This window comes from Psittacula echo, assembly GCF_963264785.1.
Source record: "Psittacula echo genome assembly, chromosome: 6".
NCBI classification, from domain to species: domain Eukaryota; kingdom Metazoa; phylum Chordata; class Aves; order Psittaciformes; family Psittacidae; genus Psittacula; species Psittacula echo.
Genome location: NC_137743.1, coordinates 11915507 through 11933553, shown reverse-complemented (window position 1 = coordinate 11933553; position 18047 = coordinate 11915507).

Sequence of the window (18047 nt, the reverse complement as noted above, 5' to 3'; positions counted from 1 at the left end):
ATGTCATGGTACAATCTGTCAAAATTAATGACTTGGAAAGATCAACACTGATAAAGATACCGGGGAGAGACAGGAACTTGGCTTAGACGGGAAAAGCCAAACTTTTCATCAAGGCTCTGATTTGTGCCCATAGTCCCTTCGTTATTCCTTAGACCTGACTTTTCAAAGACTTGCAGACCTGCTTACCATTGATAGATTTGCCTGCAGGTGAGCTTAGAAAGCACAAAGAGATAGTCCAGATCCTGCTTGTGAGAGTTGTAATACCACTGGTCTTTTTTCCTAGTAGAAACTAAGCCCTGCATTTAGTTCCAACACCCAGGCTTTGGCTGTGCTTGCTAAAAGTGAGTCTAGTGGCACATCACAGCAGCAAGTTTGGTCCCTTTCTTTGAACCAGACATGGCAACACCTCTAGCCTGACCTACCCGCTCATGAACACCCATACATGTATCCTGGGTGCTAGAGCAAAACCCAGTGACTCCAGGGACTTTTTGATGGAACTGCAAAAGACCCAGTCTGGCACAGAGATGAATGACTTTCTGATTGATAAATACTGCCTCTCTTACCTTTTAAATCTATATTTTTTCTGATAGCCCAGCTATTGCATCATGTTGGAAAAGAGTGGGGACTTTTCATTCTGCCAGCTCTTGCTTTGAGCCTACCCGCTAGTTCAATGCTGTCGTGAAATTTTGCCTTCTTGCATGCAGTATTTTGCTATCCAAAGCATGAAAAGTATGAGAAAAACACCCAGCATCCTAGAAGGAAATTAGCATCCGGCAGCCTAATAACCCATTCTCTGCATCACATGCAGGGTGGTGTAATTAAAGCCATAAAATATTCAGAATTGATTTCTGCATTTGGAAGATACATGCACAACATAACTAATGATTGCTGCTGCTGTGTGCCTGGGAGAGGAATTCTTCCCCTAAAAGGCTGTTCTCCCTAGGAAGACTGCTGGTCCCATCCTGCCTTTCCCAAGGGAGATGAAGGTCAGATAACCCAGGCAACAAATACATTCAGCTCCTGCCCAGCCCCAGCTCAAGCAGCCACAGCTCAATGCTTCAAAACTTGAGATGGGCTGTTCTGCTGCAGAAAATCCCTTGGACATGTTTATGCTGTCATCCAGATGCACACTCAAGCCCAGCAGCGTGTCCTGCAGCAGCACTGTGCTAATGCACAGCAGAAACCAGCCTCTGTTCACCCACTTGGTAGTGACTGAACTCATCTGCAAAGCAAGGGGCACCAGACACCAGGACATTAAGAGGACGCACCCACACATTCACCACACTGGTGGAGTTGGTCCCAGCTCTCAAAAAGCTGATGATTTACCCATGCAACTCATGGCACAGTGAAGTCTCCTCCTGCTCTGATAATATCAGCACTGCTCACTGTCATAATATATGTCATAATATGGTCTCACATTTATTTTTTTACTTAAAAAATAGCTTTTTCTGTGATTTCCCATAGACAGAAAGACTTCCCTGACCAAGGATGTGTTTTGATGGTCTTGGTTTTGTTTGATAAGTGTGAAAGTTTCCCCAAGTCTGTCATGATCCTTTTAAAGCCTGAACAAATTCCCTAATTTAGAAAGTTTTAAAAGAAGCTTGAGAATTCAAGATGAAAAATCTTCTAAACAGAGTCAATGGGCAAGAGTGGTTTAAGCTGTACAGTAAATAGAAAGCATCCTATCTGCTGTAAGAGATCTTTAAATGTTGTATTAACACTTTTATACCTCTGCTTTCTACCCTTATTCCAGCCACTGCAGTGACAGCTTTGCTGGCTCTCACTCATCACGCTGCAGGGCAGGGTTATGAAACTCCTTGCAAAGCCAAAGCAGGTACTTTCTTATGTGTACTGGTCTGCTTGACAAAAAAGGGGAGGAGAGGTTGCTGCTGCAGCCAGAAATGATACAAACATGAAAGAAATAGGATCTATCTTGAAACCCTTTGGTAGGAGATCCCCAGACTGATGCCTCCTGCCAGTCTCCATCCACCTCAACACAAGAAAGAAGCTGATGGTTCCTATAGCCAAGGTCATCTCTGCTGCGCTAGACCTGCTGCAGAGCAGCAGTTATCCCAACCTACCACATGGAACAAACCCCATTACCAAAAACCCTGGACATCACAGCCAGCAACTGTAAGAGTTCATTTTAAAATCCAGTGGTTTCTCACACTGTATTTGATTATGAGAACCAGAAATTCTTCTACCATATGCAGCTAATAGGGCAAATGCAGCCTGAGGTCCAGCCTGCAGCCAGCTCTGAGCTAGGACAAAATTATTCCCACAATTCAGCTAAAATTTGCTGCTTGTTCTTTCAAATTGAAAAAACAGGAAAGAAATAGCTGTTTTGTAGAGCACATCAGATGATTCCCCTTGATTTACAGCTACAGTCTTTAGGAGGTGTAAGAAATAATAATGACGTGCTTCTGAAAGCCAAAACCAATCTGAATAAAACATTCATTGATCAATATTCTCCCACCATTTTCCACCAATTAAGCCTGTAAGTTAACTGTACCTTAAGAAACACACCAGAGCAAAGGCTTCATGGCCTCAGCCTTGGCTGTTCACCGGTGGGAAATAAAACCTGCTTAATTTTTCTGCGATAATAATTGTGTAACTTATTTCTGGAAGTAAATAGTTGAGGAAGGATGTGATGCGCAGCACAGAAGATTGGACTGTGACCGTGTTTCGCCTACTGATAAGGGACAGTTTTGCTGTCCCTTTGAGCGCCTGCAGCACCAGCATTAACCTCTGCAAGCATCTGGAGAGAGAAAGGAAAAAGAGCCCTCCCAGCAAAGCTAAATCCCACTGCCAGCTGACATTTGTTTCTTTTTATCTATACATTTGTCTAATTAAGAAGACAAAGTGCCGCTTTAATTTTCATATAAACTCTTAACTTCAATGGGGATGCATTCTGCAAACCAAACAAGGATTTATTAAGATAATAAAGCAAGCACTTCATAAAAATTTAAATGCCTGCTACGAGCATCTTTTCCATGAAACGAAGAGGCCAAGAAAATCTCTTAAACTAGGGGATGGATCTGCAGCAGTAAACAGCTTCAGCAAGCCCATGCCCAACATGTGTGGGATGTCCATGTGTGCAGTGGTGGCTTCCTATATCTGAGGCCGTTCTCCCCCCATGACACTGAAGGTTCAGCAGGGTTGTAGCTGTGTGCCAGCTTCGCACCTTTGCAAGCACAGGGGTGCACTAGTTCAAATTAATTGTTTCATTTACAAAGACCTCAGCTAGGGGGGAAAGCCTATTAGTTTCCCTGGCTTGTGCTGCATCATCTGTTTACAGCACCATAGTTAATCAAAGGAAGGGGACATGATGATCTTTTTTTGCCAGTGTGGCAGGAAAGAGTGTGAAGCTTTAATTGACCCCTCGAGAGACAAAGTGAAAAGCTTATGGAATGAGTTGGATTTTTAACACAAGGGCACGTTTTCCTTTCAGTTCTGCTCTGCAGACTGAAAGAAAGGGTCGAGCTCCCAGCTCCTGGCTGTCCTGGGTGCAGGTGCTGTACCACCTCCTTACTTGAACCCTTACAGTAGCAATGCAGATATTAATACCTATGGGAATAACTCACAATAATCCCTTAAGCCGCATAATTGAAAAATGCTGACTAATGATTTGGGGGGCTGGGGCATAATGAATTGGTTTCTGCATAACATGCCTGAGGATGTTAGAGTGATCTGCCTCACTTATCTGGGCTAAGCAAGGTGCTCCCAAAGGCAACATGTCCTGGGTTAGTCAGGCAAAATGGTATCCAGGTCCTCCATTGGTAACCAGGACTTTGAGGGACCAAGGATGCTGTCCCATGTGCCACATCCCCCAACACATGGAGGCACCAAGGTGGATTTAGCAGTCACAGCACTGCTGCAGGCTCCCAGCAGGGTGGGTGAGGAGGGAAGATGGCCCTTGTTACTGGAGGAAAACAATGCATTTACTTGACAAACTGTTCCAGTTATCTCTATCAAATAAAGTTTTCCACCCTCCCTTTTCATTCTGGGACAGAGACAGACCAAGAGGCTAAACATACATGTAAAGAAACAGATGAGCTTCCTATTCACTCCTCTCTACAGGAAGATTGCACAAAAGTGAGGACAGGCAGAGATTAGCTGGCTGGCCAGATGAGGAAAGCTGTGCTACAGGGTAGTTTGTGATAGCAAGACTTGATAATGTTTGCCCTACATAAAGTGTGCTGTCATATCTGGAGAGATGGACAGCAGGTTCCAGTGGCAAATGTTATTGGGGACTACTACAGTTTGTTCCCAGTGATGCAGGGGAGCTCTGAACCTCCTTTCTTTCCTCTCTCTGAGTTAACCTGAAGCACAGAGGCAGCAGTTTCCTTAGTGGAACTGGTAGTCAATAAGTTGCCACAAAGTCAGCTGATAATCAATGGTTTAACGTGGAATTTCCTGGAGAAGATGAGCCTATCGCTATATTTGCGCTACAGTGAACAGTTCCTCTAGGCAAAAAAAGCAGAAGACCCATTTGTAATTTGCACAATCACTCCCCAGATGTAGATACCTATGTGGCAACCATGAAAAAAGGGCTTTTAGGTAAAGGCAATAACTTCTGTTACAACTAAAAGCTATTACTTCTCCTCACAAAAATCATTTTGCCCTTATACAACTGCACCGCCAACAATGCTATCATAAATAATGGACATACTCAACTGTGTGGCAAGAAAGTCTAAACAACACCAAGGCTGTTACTCACTTAACTTAGATTATTCTAGTCATGTTTCCTCTCTGCTGTAGCAAATATTAAGTTTCCCCTCTTCTCAAACCACTGTGACACTCATGACCACATCTGAAGAAAGTTCCCTTCAAGCCCTCAGCATTATGCAGCCTCATTAGTAGCTTTGATTATTTATTCGGCTCATCTCCAGCTTGCCTGCATGACTTTAGACTGTCAGGCCTGTGCACTGATTCATATTGCTGGTGGTTAATACACTTCAAGCGCCAAAGGCAAGCCAAAGGGCAAAGCCAAAAATAGGTGGTAGCATCAGCTGGGAAAAGTAACCGATTGACTTAATGTCAGTGACCCCATGATGATCCTGTTGAGCTGGTGTTTAGTAGAAGGCACTGAAAATGAAGACTTCATGCCTAAGGACGTATTGATAACTTCATGGAAATGACCATTACCCAGCACTGCTATTCTATGAGTTGTCTTTTTAATGATTGCTAATCTTGTTTAAGACAAGAAAAACTGTAGTTTACTCCAATGTTCTGGGTCTACAGGGAGGCTTCATTTTGTTCTTCCTTTCCTTTCTCCGAAGCACCAAATGCTAGATGGAATTAGACAGCAGTTTGAACCAGAATGCAAAAAAATAACCATGAGAAACATTTGCATTGCCTTAAAAATGCTGCTGGAACCAGACATCCAGATGCTGGTCCTCATTTGAACCAGCTTTTCCTTTTTCTTAACTGCAGCAGCATTAAGGATGTTGACTAAGGATGTTACCAAAGTTGTCTTATATATAATGTCTCTTGGACACCTGACCAATGGCCCATTGACCAGCTCCTGGTTTTAGTGAGCAGGGCAGGAACATTACCTTCTACTTTGTGTGGAAATGATAAGTTTTGACCTCTTTATCTAAGGAAAATGCCAGCCCACTCTTCATTTTGTGGGAGTCAGTTTTCTTCGAAGTGTTTACTCTGACTTTCCAAATCAAATTGTCACCTAGAAATTCTCCATCCCTATAGCAAATTGTAAGTGATAAGCATTGTCGCCAAAGGAAGCAATAGATGCATAAAAAACAGCTTTATTTTTAACTCATCCCTTAAAAAAGCATAATGACCCAGAGCTGTCCCACGGGAGTTATCCTTTATCACCACTGGATGAATGTAAATTTTTCTGGTTCGCAAAGCCCAGGTCATCCATATTCATAGCAAACACAGAAAGTTCCTGTCAAAAGGCTTTAATCAGACACAAGGCAGAACCCAGGTTACTCTTTCACCAATAGCTCCTGATATGGTGATCTACAAAGTGTCATAGCAACCAGTCCTGCAACGGGCTGAATTTTCCCTGAGTTACACCAACAACTCAAACCACGTCTTGGGATGCAGGCCAGAGCGAGGAACCCGCCCCAGGGACTGTCAGCACCCTCCTCTTCAAGCTGCTAAGTTCCTAAGTTAACTTATATGAGGAAAAAAAAGACATGAAGTGAAAAAACAAGGGGAGTTTGAGCTGAAAATGTTCTTTCCCCTGGAAATAAGCTGTACACAAAAGCTGAAGCATTATATTCAGGAGGAGACATTGAGAAGGCAGGTACTCCACTGGTTGCTGGGATGGGATCTGGCTTTAGACATAACATTCTTCCTAGCTGTCAGTCTTGACAGTGCCCTTAAAGATTAGCTAGAGTGCTGTGACTTTTGAAATGTACCAGCTTCTAACAGGAGAGACACATCTATCCTCAACTACACTGCTCCAGCCCAACAAAGCTCATGAGGGACCAGCACTAGAGAACTCTGCACCCTGGACGATCGTGAAGGGGGGCTATAAGGATGCTGGGGAGGGACTCTTCATTAGGGACTGTAGTGACAGGACAAGGGGTAACGGGTTCAAACTTAAACAGGGGAAGTTTAGATTGGGTCTAAGGAAGAAATTCTTTACTGTGAGGGTGGTGAGGCACTGGAATGGGTTGCCCAGGGAGGTTGTGAATGCTCCATCCCTGGTGGTGTTCAAGGCCAGGTTGGACAGAGCCTTGGGTGACATGGTTTAGTGTGAGGTGTCCCTGCCCATGGCAGGTGGGGTGGAACTGGATGGTCTTGGGGTCCTTTCAAACCCTAACTGTTCTATGATTCTATGATTCTATGACCTGGACATTCAGGTGTAGCAGAAATGCCAGAATAACAGTGTGGCCATGATGTGGCCTCAGACGTGGAAACCCAGATGTTCTCCGACCACAAAGCATCCCACTGCAAGGCACAGTGTTATGGCTCCCACTATGTCTGCAAAAAGCACCATGGGGCTCCATTGCCTTATAACAGGCAGCTCCAACAGTCAGGCAAGACAGCTTTTCCCACATTGTTTTTCCCATGTTTCCTCCCAAGTCTACCCATCACATTGCAATCAGCCTTCAGAAACCCCTCATCTCCTTGAGACTCACATTCTCATCTCTTCGCACTCACACCATGTGCTTCCTGTACTCTGCTGGGGACAAGGAGAAAAGCGGAAAGGGGTCATATCCCCCTTCAGGAAATTCTGATTGGATTATTTCAACCTGCTCCCTTCAAAATGGACTATTATAGACCAACAGATAGCACACCCAGAGGTGACATTCCCCAAATAAACGATTACTTAAGGATTAGTCACGCAGCTGTACCAAAGGCATATGGCTGGCTTTGCAGGAAGGATTATTGCAGCAAAGATGAATACAGATGACTAAAGCAGCCAGGGCAGGGATCCATCCTTCTACTTCAGCTGTGTATAAAGCTTCTGCCTCGAGGTCTCTTTATCCATGTTTAGCATCTCCAAGGCATTTTCACAGCACTGCACTTAGTCATTATGAAATGAAAGGAATCCTTTGCAAAAAGAAAGAATGATGCACGCAAAACAGTGATTTCCCAAATAATCCTTTATCAATGCACTAAAAATCTTTCCCATCCAGCTGGTAGTTTCTGAAGGACAGCAGAAAGACGAGAGCTTCCCGTGGCAGAATTCACAGGGGTACCAAGGGGGCTCTTGTCACAGCCTGAGCACACAGCCCTCATCGCAGACTCTGCTCCAAAGGGCAGTTCCTTCCAGTGAGCTGAGGACAGGGTGTCCATGTCCTCCTTCAAACCCAGCAGCTGCACTTACTTTGAGGAAAACTGTTCTCTGTAAGGCCCTAATCCGCGTTTCAGCCCTGGTAAGGGTGGAAAAAGTGCGACAGGCAACTTCACTAAGGTTTTGGATCAACCCCTTGTCTGTTGCTTTAATAATTGCAGCGTTTGGTATAGCGGAGACCAGCAGTTTCTTAGGATGTAGCACATGCCCTTTGTTTGCTCTGCTTTTTCCTATTGCTAATTTATTGACCTCATGACTTTGTCGAGAACAACCCATGGGCATTTTTCCCTTTTGGAGGGGGAGGATGAAGGGGGTGATGAGGCTTACCTTTAATGCTGAGCCGCCAGCAGATGTAAAGGCATATGGTATTCCCCAAGAAGAGACCAGACTCCTGCTCTCACCTAAACCCATGCATAATCACCCACTACTTTTGTCTTAGTGCCCATAAAATCACGAACAAGGCTATTACACAACAGGTTTGGTAGCAATGGGCCTTAATTTTATTCAAGGCTCTTCTACCTTCATAATTTCAAACGCTTGCCGGCAGCAAAAGAAGCATCAGGCAACTTGCAGGTGACCAGAAAGACTTGATTATCATTTCTCTTCTTACTTTTCCCCCATAGTCATAGCTCTTTTCTACACTGACTCCCCATGGTAGGAAGCAGATGATTTACGCCGGGTCCCTGCAGAGTTCTCGGAACACATTGCATCACTGTGCAATTATCAGCAGGTTTTCCTAATGGACACATATCCGGAGGAGCGGAGGTGGATGCAGCGCGTTTGACATCTCCATGCCCAGCCCGCTGGTTTCTGCTTGCTCTGCCGTCCTGTGCTTTACCGCTATTGAGCCCGATCCTGGGGGGTTCCGGCGGGCACAGCTCCGCCCGGCAGCCAGGTCCCGAGCAGGACTATCCCCAGTGAGCCGAGCTGGGGGGATCCCATGGCTGGTCCGAGGGGTCCCTCTGGTGATGGGAAGCGGCGGCGGCCGGGAGCAGAGCAAGGGCTGCTCCGGCTCTTTCCTTGCTGAATGTTGCCCATGGGCAGGTTTGTGTCCCGGGGAGCCGGCCCCAGCACCCTGCCCTCTGCATGCCCACCCGAGTGAGCAGCCTCCTCTGGGTGCCCCCGGAGCATCCCAGCGAGGCGGCAAAATCACAGAATCCCAGACTGGTTTGGATTGGAAGGGATCTTAAAGCTCATTCAGTTCCAACCTCCTGCCGTGGGCAGGGACACCTTCCACTAGATCAGGTTGCTCCAAGCCCCGTCCAACCTGGCCTTGAACACTGCCAGGGATGGGGCAGCCACAGCTCCTCTGGGCATCCTGTGTCAGTGTCTCATCACCCTCACAGGGAAGAACTTCTTCCTAAGATCTCATCCCAATCTCCCCTCTTTCAGTTTAAGGTCACTCCCCCTTGTTCTACCACTACATGCCCTCAGAAAAGGTCTCCCTCCTAAGCTGTCTTATGCCTTTAGGCACTGAATCTGCTCTAAGGTCTCCCTGGAGCCTTCTCTTCTCCAGGCTGAACTAGCCCAGCTCTCTCAGCCTGTCTCCATAGCAGAGGTGCTCCAGCTCTCAGAACATCTTTGTGGCCTCCTCTGGACTCACTCCAACAGCTCCACATCCCTCTTGTATTGTGGGTCTCAGAACTGAATGCAGTACTGCAGGTGGGGTCTCATGAAAGCAGTGGACCAGAATCACCTCCTTTGACCTGCTGGTCACGCTCCTTTTGATGCAGCCCAGGATACAGTTGGCTTTCTGGGCTGCGAGCGCATATTGAAGCCAGCTCATGTTCATTTTCTCATTGACCAACACCCCCAAGTCCTTCTCTGCAGGGCTGCTCTGAATCTCTTCTCTACCCAACCTGTAGCTGTGCCTGGGATTGCTCCGACCCAGGTGTAGGACCTTGCACTTGGCATGGTTGAACTTTATAAGGTTGGCACTGGTCACCTGTCAAGCGTATCAAGGTCCCTCTGTTTGGCATGCTTTCCCTCCAGCATGTCAACCACATCAGTGGAGACCTGTGGGATCTGATCCCATGGTGGTGTGGGGCCCATTGAGTAAGGCAGCATTCACCAGGCTGATTCTAGTAAACCCCATGCCAGGGGATGTAGGATTACTTGCCCCTATAGCAGTGCAGTTCATGGTGTGGCCCCACAGCATCCTTCCCTCTCTTCCACCTCAGATCAAGGACGGTGCAGCAGGTCACATCTCAAAGGCAAAATGAGGCACTGCCCACACTCAGGTTCCTCAGGCTGCAGATAATCTGTCTTTTAACAGAACTTTCAAGAGCAAGAAATATTATTTCTCTCTGGACGTAAGGAAATGAATCAAAAATCCCTCCACACAACATGGAAAGCAGGAGCACGGTCACATATCCCAAACTCCCACACATGCAACATTTTGGGAAGAAAAGATGGAATGGGGAAAGAATGGATGATCACAGTGCAGTGGGCAGAGGATGGACCAAAAGTGATACTCTGATCACTGCAGTTCAGCAGCTTGTACCAAACGAACTGGCTTCAAATACCTTTCCCACAAATCACCTACAGCACACTCCCACTGAAGTAGCCCAAAATAGCAAAGTCTTCTTTAGAAACTGAAATACAGCCACTATTTACATTTCCAAATCACTAGATTGAAGGTATGGCTGATTCCCCATCCATGATGACCTGCCAAACTTCTGCGAAGGAGGTCAGATCCAAGGAGGTTTTCCTAGGCTCTCTCTGGGCTCAGGCGAGACTGCAGAACTCTGCTAAGTGAAAAGTAATGTGATGCTGGTCCCAGTCCTCTTTTCACATTCATTTAGCCAGGTGTGATGCTCTCAACAGCGGTAGCAATGCATTACTTTAACACAGGTGTCATTTGGCAGAGGATCATATCTGCTTTTTTCCCTGAAGAGCCTTTAAAAAAAGCAATCTGTCAGACCTTCCTATTTGGGTCATTCCCAAATCATGTTCTGCAATACAGTCACAGAGACAGATGTAGAGCGTTTTCACCTTAAAGTGTGGTGATAAAAGAATACCTGTGGGAAATTTCAAGGGATGAGAGCAGTCCTTCCAACTCCCCTGGGGGTCTGACATTACACACTCCTCAGGCAAAGGAGTTATTAACTTGTTTCATTCATGCCCTTTAGCAGGAAGCAGAACTAAGTGCAAATCCAAGTCTTGACTATTGCAGATTTCATGCCTAATTTGGCATCTTAGTTTTTTCCAGCTCTCATAACTCTCGTAAGTTTATCATCTGAGAAGCTCACCTCTAATGGAAGAAGAAAAGTCTGCCTCTCAGGCCTCCCGTTTGCAGAATACAGACGTTTGCAGTTGCACCCGTTCAGAGGGCAGGGTGCTAGCTCTCAAGGCAGCAGGAAGGTGAGGATGGTGGCTCAGCAAACACTGCTGAATCATCTCTTAAACAGACCACATGGATGGAGCTGCTCCTGTTCCAGCACCAACACACTGCAGAAAGGTCCCATCTGAATATATCCCCGATGGTGGCAATGCTCTCTCTGACATCTTGACTCTCAGAGCTCAGTCTTGACACCTCATGGGTACTTTTGCTCCATGATAACTATTGTCCTTATGTCTATAGCCAATGCACAGAGCTCACATCATGATCAAGCATCTCACTCTGCTGCAGAACACAGGCAGCTTTGTGCACAAGCAGTTTTCATTGCAAAGGTGCTCACACTCTCCATATGCCACTTATAGCCTAACAGTGAGGAGCTGCAGGTGCCATGCAGCAAATGCTTTGCTCTTCTTATTACTTACCAGCAGTATCAGGTATTACAGCAGTCTTAGAGCTCTGCTGCCCATAGTGCACTCATGCCTTAGTGCTTCCTCTGCCTGGAAGAAGAGCACTACTTTATGCTGCATTTTATTCTTATTTTACTTTCTTCACATTAGAACTGCATCAGGTTCTGCTTAAAATGCCAGTCTTATTCCCCAGCGAGGCAATCCTCATCCTCAGAGATGCAATTCCCCCCACAGCTCTCACAGTTATTAATGAAATTCTCTGCTTTCTTGGCACCATTAACAACCAAGCACTTTGGAGCAGAGAGCCAGTGCCCCATTGAAGCAAGCAGACTACTTTTGATTCTAATGGGCTCAAATTGGGCTACAAGTTCAGCCTCAAACTGTGCATCTCCACCTGCAGTGGACCAAGGCTCTTCACCTGATTTGCAGAGGGCAAAAGCATTCAAACAGCTTCGTGCAAGAAGATCTGAAGATCTAAGTGTGAAATCAGTATTAGGGCTACTAGGTTTGACCCAACAATGTTTTAATTGCACATTCTCCCTTTTCCCAACCCAAGCTGGGAAAGAAGAACTGAAATGTGTCTCACAAGCATTGCCATGCCAATGACAAAGCAGCAAGGACCTTGCATTTCAGAAGCTCTCTGGAAGCTTTGGTGTTACCAAGAAACATTGAGGAACGTCAACACCTTCTCCAAGTTTAGCACATCACAATGTGCTGCACGAAGAATCCATAAGCTCTTTCCTGCATCCAACTCTGGGACAAGAAAAACATTTGAGACTGAGACAACTTCCTAAAGAGCCACCTAGTTGTTGCCAAGGTCCAGCACACACGCAGGTATTTGTTTCTGCTTTGAAGATTTAAAATGTTCCTGTGATATAAATAACAGGGACATCCACCCCTGTCATTTCTACCTGCTGGGAGTGGGAGGACATGGCTGGAAGGGAGAAGAGTGGTGGCTCCATCCAAACGGTGTTTGAATCTCACCATCCCCTGGCCCTGACAGGCAGCGAGTGAAGCTCCTTTGTGGCACCCACATAAAGGTCAAGCTGTTCAAAATCTTGCCCTACTATGGCTCTTGGAGGATGATTTTCCTACACACCTGAAGGAAGAAAATGTGCCCAAAACAAAATCAGGATATAAACATACGAAGTGTGAAGCTGAAGGTTTATGGCACCTTTATGATGCCTCAAAATCCATTCAGAAGTCAGTTTGTTTTCCAGAAGGATTCAGTTCTATCTAGGGAAAGGGTAGAGGTGTTCACTGCACTTAACTTCAGGCTTCCTTGAGAATCCTCTCTCTTTTTCCCCCCATGGGGAGCAAAGGCAGGCACGGACCCCACCTCTTCAGCACATCCAGATAAGTTGGTGCCTATATACCCACAGATGGCATTTACACACAGCATGCCAGATTTGGGACTGAAAAGCGTAATGTTTTTCCCTGCCTAATTTTGGGAGAAAAATGGGGGGATACTCATCCTTGTCCAGAAAAAACTAATAGAGCCATGAGCACATCAGGATGTCCCAAAATTAGTGGATGATGCACAATATTAATTCAGTACCTAACCCATGTGCACCAGGATGCTGCCTTTAATTAAATTAGCATAAGCTATCTCTGACATTCTGATTTAATATTAGGGACTCAAGGCTTTATCCCAGTAAATGTAGAAATTGTGAACTCAGAGTCATTTTTTCACATTTCTCTATAAACCCACTGTTTCTATCGTCTTAATGATCCAGTTTGCCTTTGCCAGCTGGGATGTGTGTGTTACAGACCAAGCCAATGCCTGGTTCTCAAAAGGAGAGAGTAAATTACTACCGTGGTTTCTTTATTGCAGAGTTGTGAGACAGAGGAGCCTTACAGCTGTCATCTTCCCAAAAGTCATCCTGAGCCTAGGGAAGAAAAGTTAATTGAGAGCAATTTGTGCTGGGCTTGAATCTGCTCCTGCCCTGTTCTCTAGGGCAGAGCTCACACAGGTCCCTTGACCGTTCTGCAGCAAACAAGGAGGGCTGCACAAAGGCTCTTCTCCCTGGGCTATTTCCTCTCTTTTAAAAGCAGTTTCACACTGTCGAGTGCTGTGAAAAATGCCATGGATAGCTGGGAGCCTTATTCAGTATGCAATATACAGCAGGAATAGGTCACGCTGCATTCCTCATGCAAGAAGCATCCCTGCTCTCTCTTTGGGTAGCATTTGTTTCACGCCTCTTGCACATGAAGCCTCTGGACCACAGTGACCCATCAGTCCAGGATCTCATGTCCAAATCACTGCCCACCGCATCCTGAAGGTCTCCCTTCTTGCTGGGTTTCTGCCACCCAGGCAGCTGAGTGCCAATTCAAAACCCATCCTGGATCCTTCACCAGATCAGCAATTTGCTTCAGATGTTGTTCTGCTTGCTGGTTTTCTCATGTCAATAAACGCACTGAATGCAAAACAATATCATCCTTACAGCAACTATTTCTAGCTCTTCAGCAGATTAAATCTGCTGATGTTTCAAAACTGGCAAAATCATGCATCTGTGGCACAATTTTTCATGCTAGGCAATTGTTATTAATGGCGGGATGGCTCATATTAAAAATTCTAGGTTTATGAAATGCACTTTGAAATGCTTGACCATAGCAACATGAAGCTCACATGCTTTGTTTTTAAAAGGCAATGGGAACCTACTCTACTGCAGAGTCATTACCTGCTTAGTTGTGACTCTGCTGCTTTTCCGGTGCCATTGCATAGAATCATAGAATAGTTAGGGCTGGAAATGACCTTAAGATCATCCAGTTCCAACCCCCCTGCTATGTCTTCTTTTGACTCAGCAGCTGGATCTTTTCTGGGTTTTTACAGTCCTTCCACTTTACATTGAGAGCTCATCCTCTTCTCCTGCTATAGGTCTAACTGTGTACCAGATATTTCAACCTACAAAGACTATCATCTGACCTGTGATCAAGCAAGCAATGTCCATTTGTACAGAAAACTGAATAAATGGAGCTAGAATGCTGCCTTCTAGAGACCCTCCTCTGTACTACTACTGCTGCTTTCCTGCCCTTGTAGAAAAGCCTCCTACTGTTTCAGGAGCTTTCCCATTTATCCAGATCACGCACAACAACCTGTTATCACACACATTGCAAGATAACTTCATATATTCAGGCTCAGGAAAAGATGGGTGTCCCAGCTCTCCTTAAGACAGCTCACATGGCTCAGGAGGAAGACCATAGGCTGGGGAGGGCGAGTGAACCTCGCCTTGCAGCCTGTCTCCCATCCCAGGACAGTGGTCACGATGATGTGCCAGGGGCTGCTCCTAGACAAGGCTGTTCCCTGTGGACAGCCCACGTTTTGATAGTGCCAAAACCCCTTGCTAGAGCAGTGAATTCACATAATCTCCATCTCTCAGCCCATATAACATTTAATGAGCCGGATCGGCATTACACCATCCTCCCCAAGACAGCAGCAGAGAATGCAGTGCGCTCAGCAGATGATTAAAGCAAGATCCATATGATTTTACAGCGAGGTTTGGTAGGATTCAAGGTTTATTTTTACTGTGAGTTGATAGTTAAAAGCAACATTAATTTCTGGTTGTCAGCTTTTACTGGCAGTTAGCATCACTGCTCTCCACACTGTCTCAGGGCCCACAGTGGTCCTTTTTAATGCTGACACCTCCCTGGTGCTCAGCTGGGGTCACTTGCAGAATCCAGAGCTGATGGAAGATTATAAGCAGTGCTGCAGCAGCAAGAGGCAGCAGAAGTGCTGTGTCTATCGATGTTTCACAATTAAAAACTGAGTCCTACTGAGCCTCCTTGTAGCTATGCAGAGCCTTTAATACAAAATAGGTCTTTTTTGTAATAATAAAAAATAAAAAATAATAAAACGGGCTTGCAGCTTTTGGTGGAAAGACCCTGTGAGGGAGCTGGGTACCACTTCATCAGGCTGCTCACGCTATGACTAACTATAACTAACAATGCTTTCAGGTTTGCAGATGTTACATTTCAGCCTGGCTTCATAAGGGGCTGGTTATCCCAAAATAGCGATGGTCTTACCTGTGGCTTCCTGCCCAGGAGGGGATTGTTTAGGTTGGACTTGATGATCTTAAAGGTCTTTTCCATCCTAGTTGATTCTGTGATTCTATAATTGTGTTGCTGATTTGCTGTGGGGCAAACACCTGATGTTTGCCATACAGTGTTGTGGAAACAGCCAACTCTGCTCCCTCAAAGCATCTTTAAAGAGTGCACTTGTGAAGGGGGCTATTTTTTAAGCAATAGCAAAGGCACCTGCCTCCTGTCACCTCCACTCTGCAGCAGAAGCAGGGCAATGCTGTCTTACTTAACCCCAGGAAGCATCTCTATCACACCCCCTGCACCACAAAGTGTGCAGGTACTGTTACCCGTGGCCTTTAGCAAAGGAAATGCAAAAGCATCAATGCCCAGGAGTTATTTGCTTTGCCAAGTGGAAGCACTGGTTCTCATTCCCCTGTGGGAAACCCAGAGACAGTAACAGTACCTGACACAGGGGGTGTGAGCCCTCTTAAACTGCCCTACACAATCTAGACAAGAGGTTAGAAGAAACACATGTAATCATAGCTCAGCTTTAGGTAGCAGAGGTGGGATGCAGTTTGCTCACTAGTCTGCACTGGCATACAGTGCTGCCTGCACATGGATGCCACCGCAGGTCTCAGCATCAGCAATAATGCCCACAAGCACGGCCCATCAAGCTGCTCACCTCGCTCAGCATTTCTCACCCAGCCATGTTCAAAATGTGATTGATTCAGAGCTTCCCAGTGCTGCTGGTCTGGAACTGAAACATCTTTTAAATCTGAATAGTTGAGAACTTTGTAAAGGATGTGAGTGCTTCACGAGTGATAAGGCAGCATTGTGCACAGAGTGGGGCTGGTGAAGGCCCTAAGTGGGAACCATTGCCTGAAGCAAAGAAGAGTTACTTCTGAGTCTCCTCACTTGAACACAGGTTTATTTATTCCACCTAGCTGCAATCGTTTGCCTGAGACAGCTGAGAGAGAAGCCTCTGCTTGTCAAGTCAATGGAGAGGTCTGTAACTCCAAAAGGATGCTTCCACTCATAAGTATGCTACATCATTTCTGGGGTTACCTATCTCTCTCCACTGAGTATAGAGAGCAAACAGAAGGTATTCGCTCTGTTTGATAGGATGAACACATGCTTTGATGCATCTTAGCTGCTACTCCTGTTTCTCAGGAGTAGTGCAATCACTGCAGCAGGGATTTTTTCAGCAAAATGTTTGCCTTCAAGGGAGTTTTTTACGGGTTTTGTGTTTCTTATCTGAAAAATTCCAGTTCTTCAGAATTCAATCTGCACAGGGTGTTCGGGGCAGGTTTCAGCAGGTTTATGTCAAAGACTAGATTTTAATACAGTTTCAGAAATGGTCAGGCTGCCTCATTCTACAGGTTCTAACTGGAAAACTCCCAACTTCGGTTTTCTTTAAGAAATAATCCAACCTTTCAAGTTTAACAGCCAGTATTTACGAAACGTCTCCTAAACCAGCAAAACCTAAATGGTTTGATGGATATCGTCTTTCAGCTCACTCATTTTTCCAGGTTTTCGGTTAGCAAAACTTTTCATGGTTTTATCATGACCTTATCGCCTTGCCCCAGAACAGATCAGCCCTACAAAACATTCTCAAAGGGCAGGGAAAAGGATTTCCTGCTTTGACCAACTGAAGTTGCAGTGATTGCTGCTTTGTTGAGCTCCCGCGGGCACTCAGTCTCCTGAAGGGAGAAATGGCAATCCCTTGGTTGATTTTACTTCATTAATTACAAGAATATTTGGTCAAATAAAAGAGGACTCTTCCCAGACCGTGCCCTGATCAAGCTGTGCTCAGAAACATGCGATCTGATTATCCTCATTTGAGCAAGCTGACTGTCAGGGTTTGTGACCCAGCAGGAAGATGGGTTATTAACAACTCAGGTATTTATAGTGCAGATGTCAGTAATTTGGAGTATTTAATCACAGCATACTTTGATTTGTCCTTGGCAAGCTGGTTGTGCCAAGGGTCAGGGATGCATACGGAGCTGGTCTGGGACTATCTAATATCATTTGATATTGCCTCATTCTTGTATACGAAATATACAAGAAATACTGGCCCCAACCTCTAACCAAATCATGCTGAATTAACTCATCTCCATCCAAGGCCAGATCCTCCATATCTAAGGCTCAGCTCCATGTGGTCTTAAAGAAGCTCTGGGTGGGGATGGGAATGATTTGCTTTTTCTGACTAAGGGCATATATTTTGTTTGCAAATGGTCTCAGATATGAAATTTCTCACATATTATAAGAAGGTCTTTTCTGAGTGCCCAGAGAAGGTGCACAAGCTAATCCTGTAGCACTGAGATGATAAAAGCACACCCTGAAGGAATGAATAATTGAAGCCCAGCCCTAAATATTAATAAGATACAAGGGGAAGAGGACATTTCCCTCAACTTTGCACTTACCAAGCTGCCTGCTTGCATTTGAGCAGAGATACTCTCACAACCACTCCAAGCTCCTTATCCCCCCTTCTCTCCCCTGAGAAGAC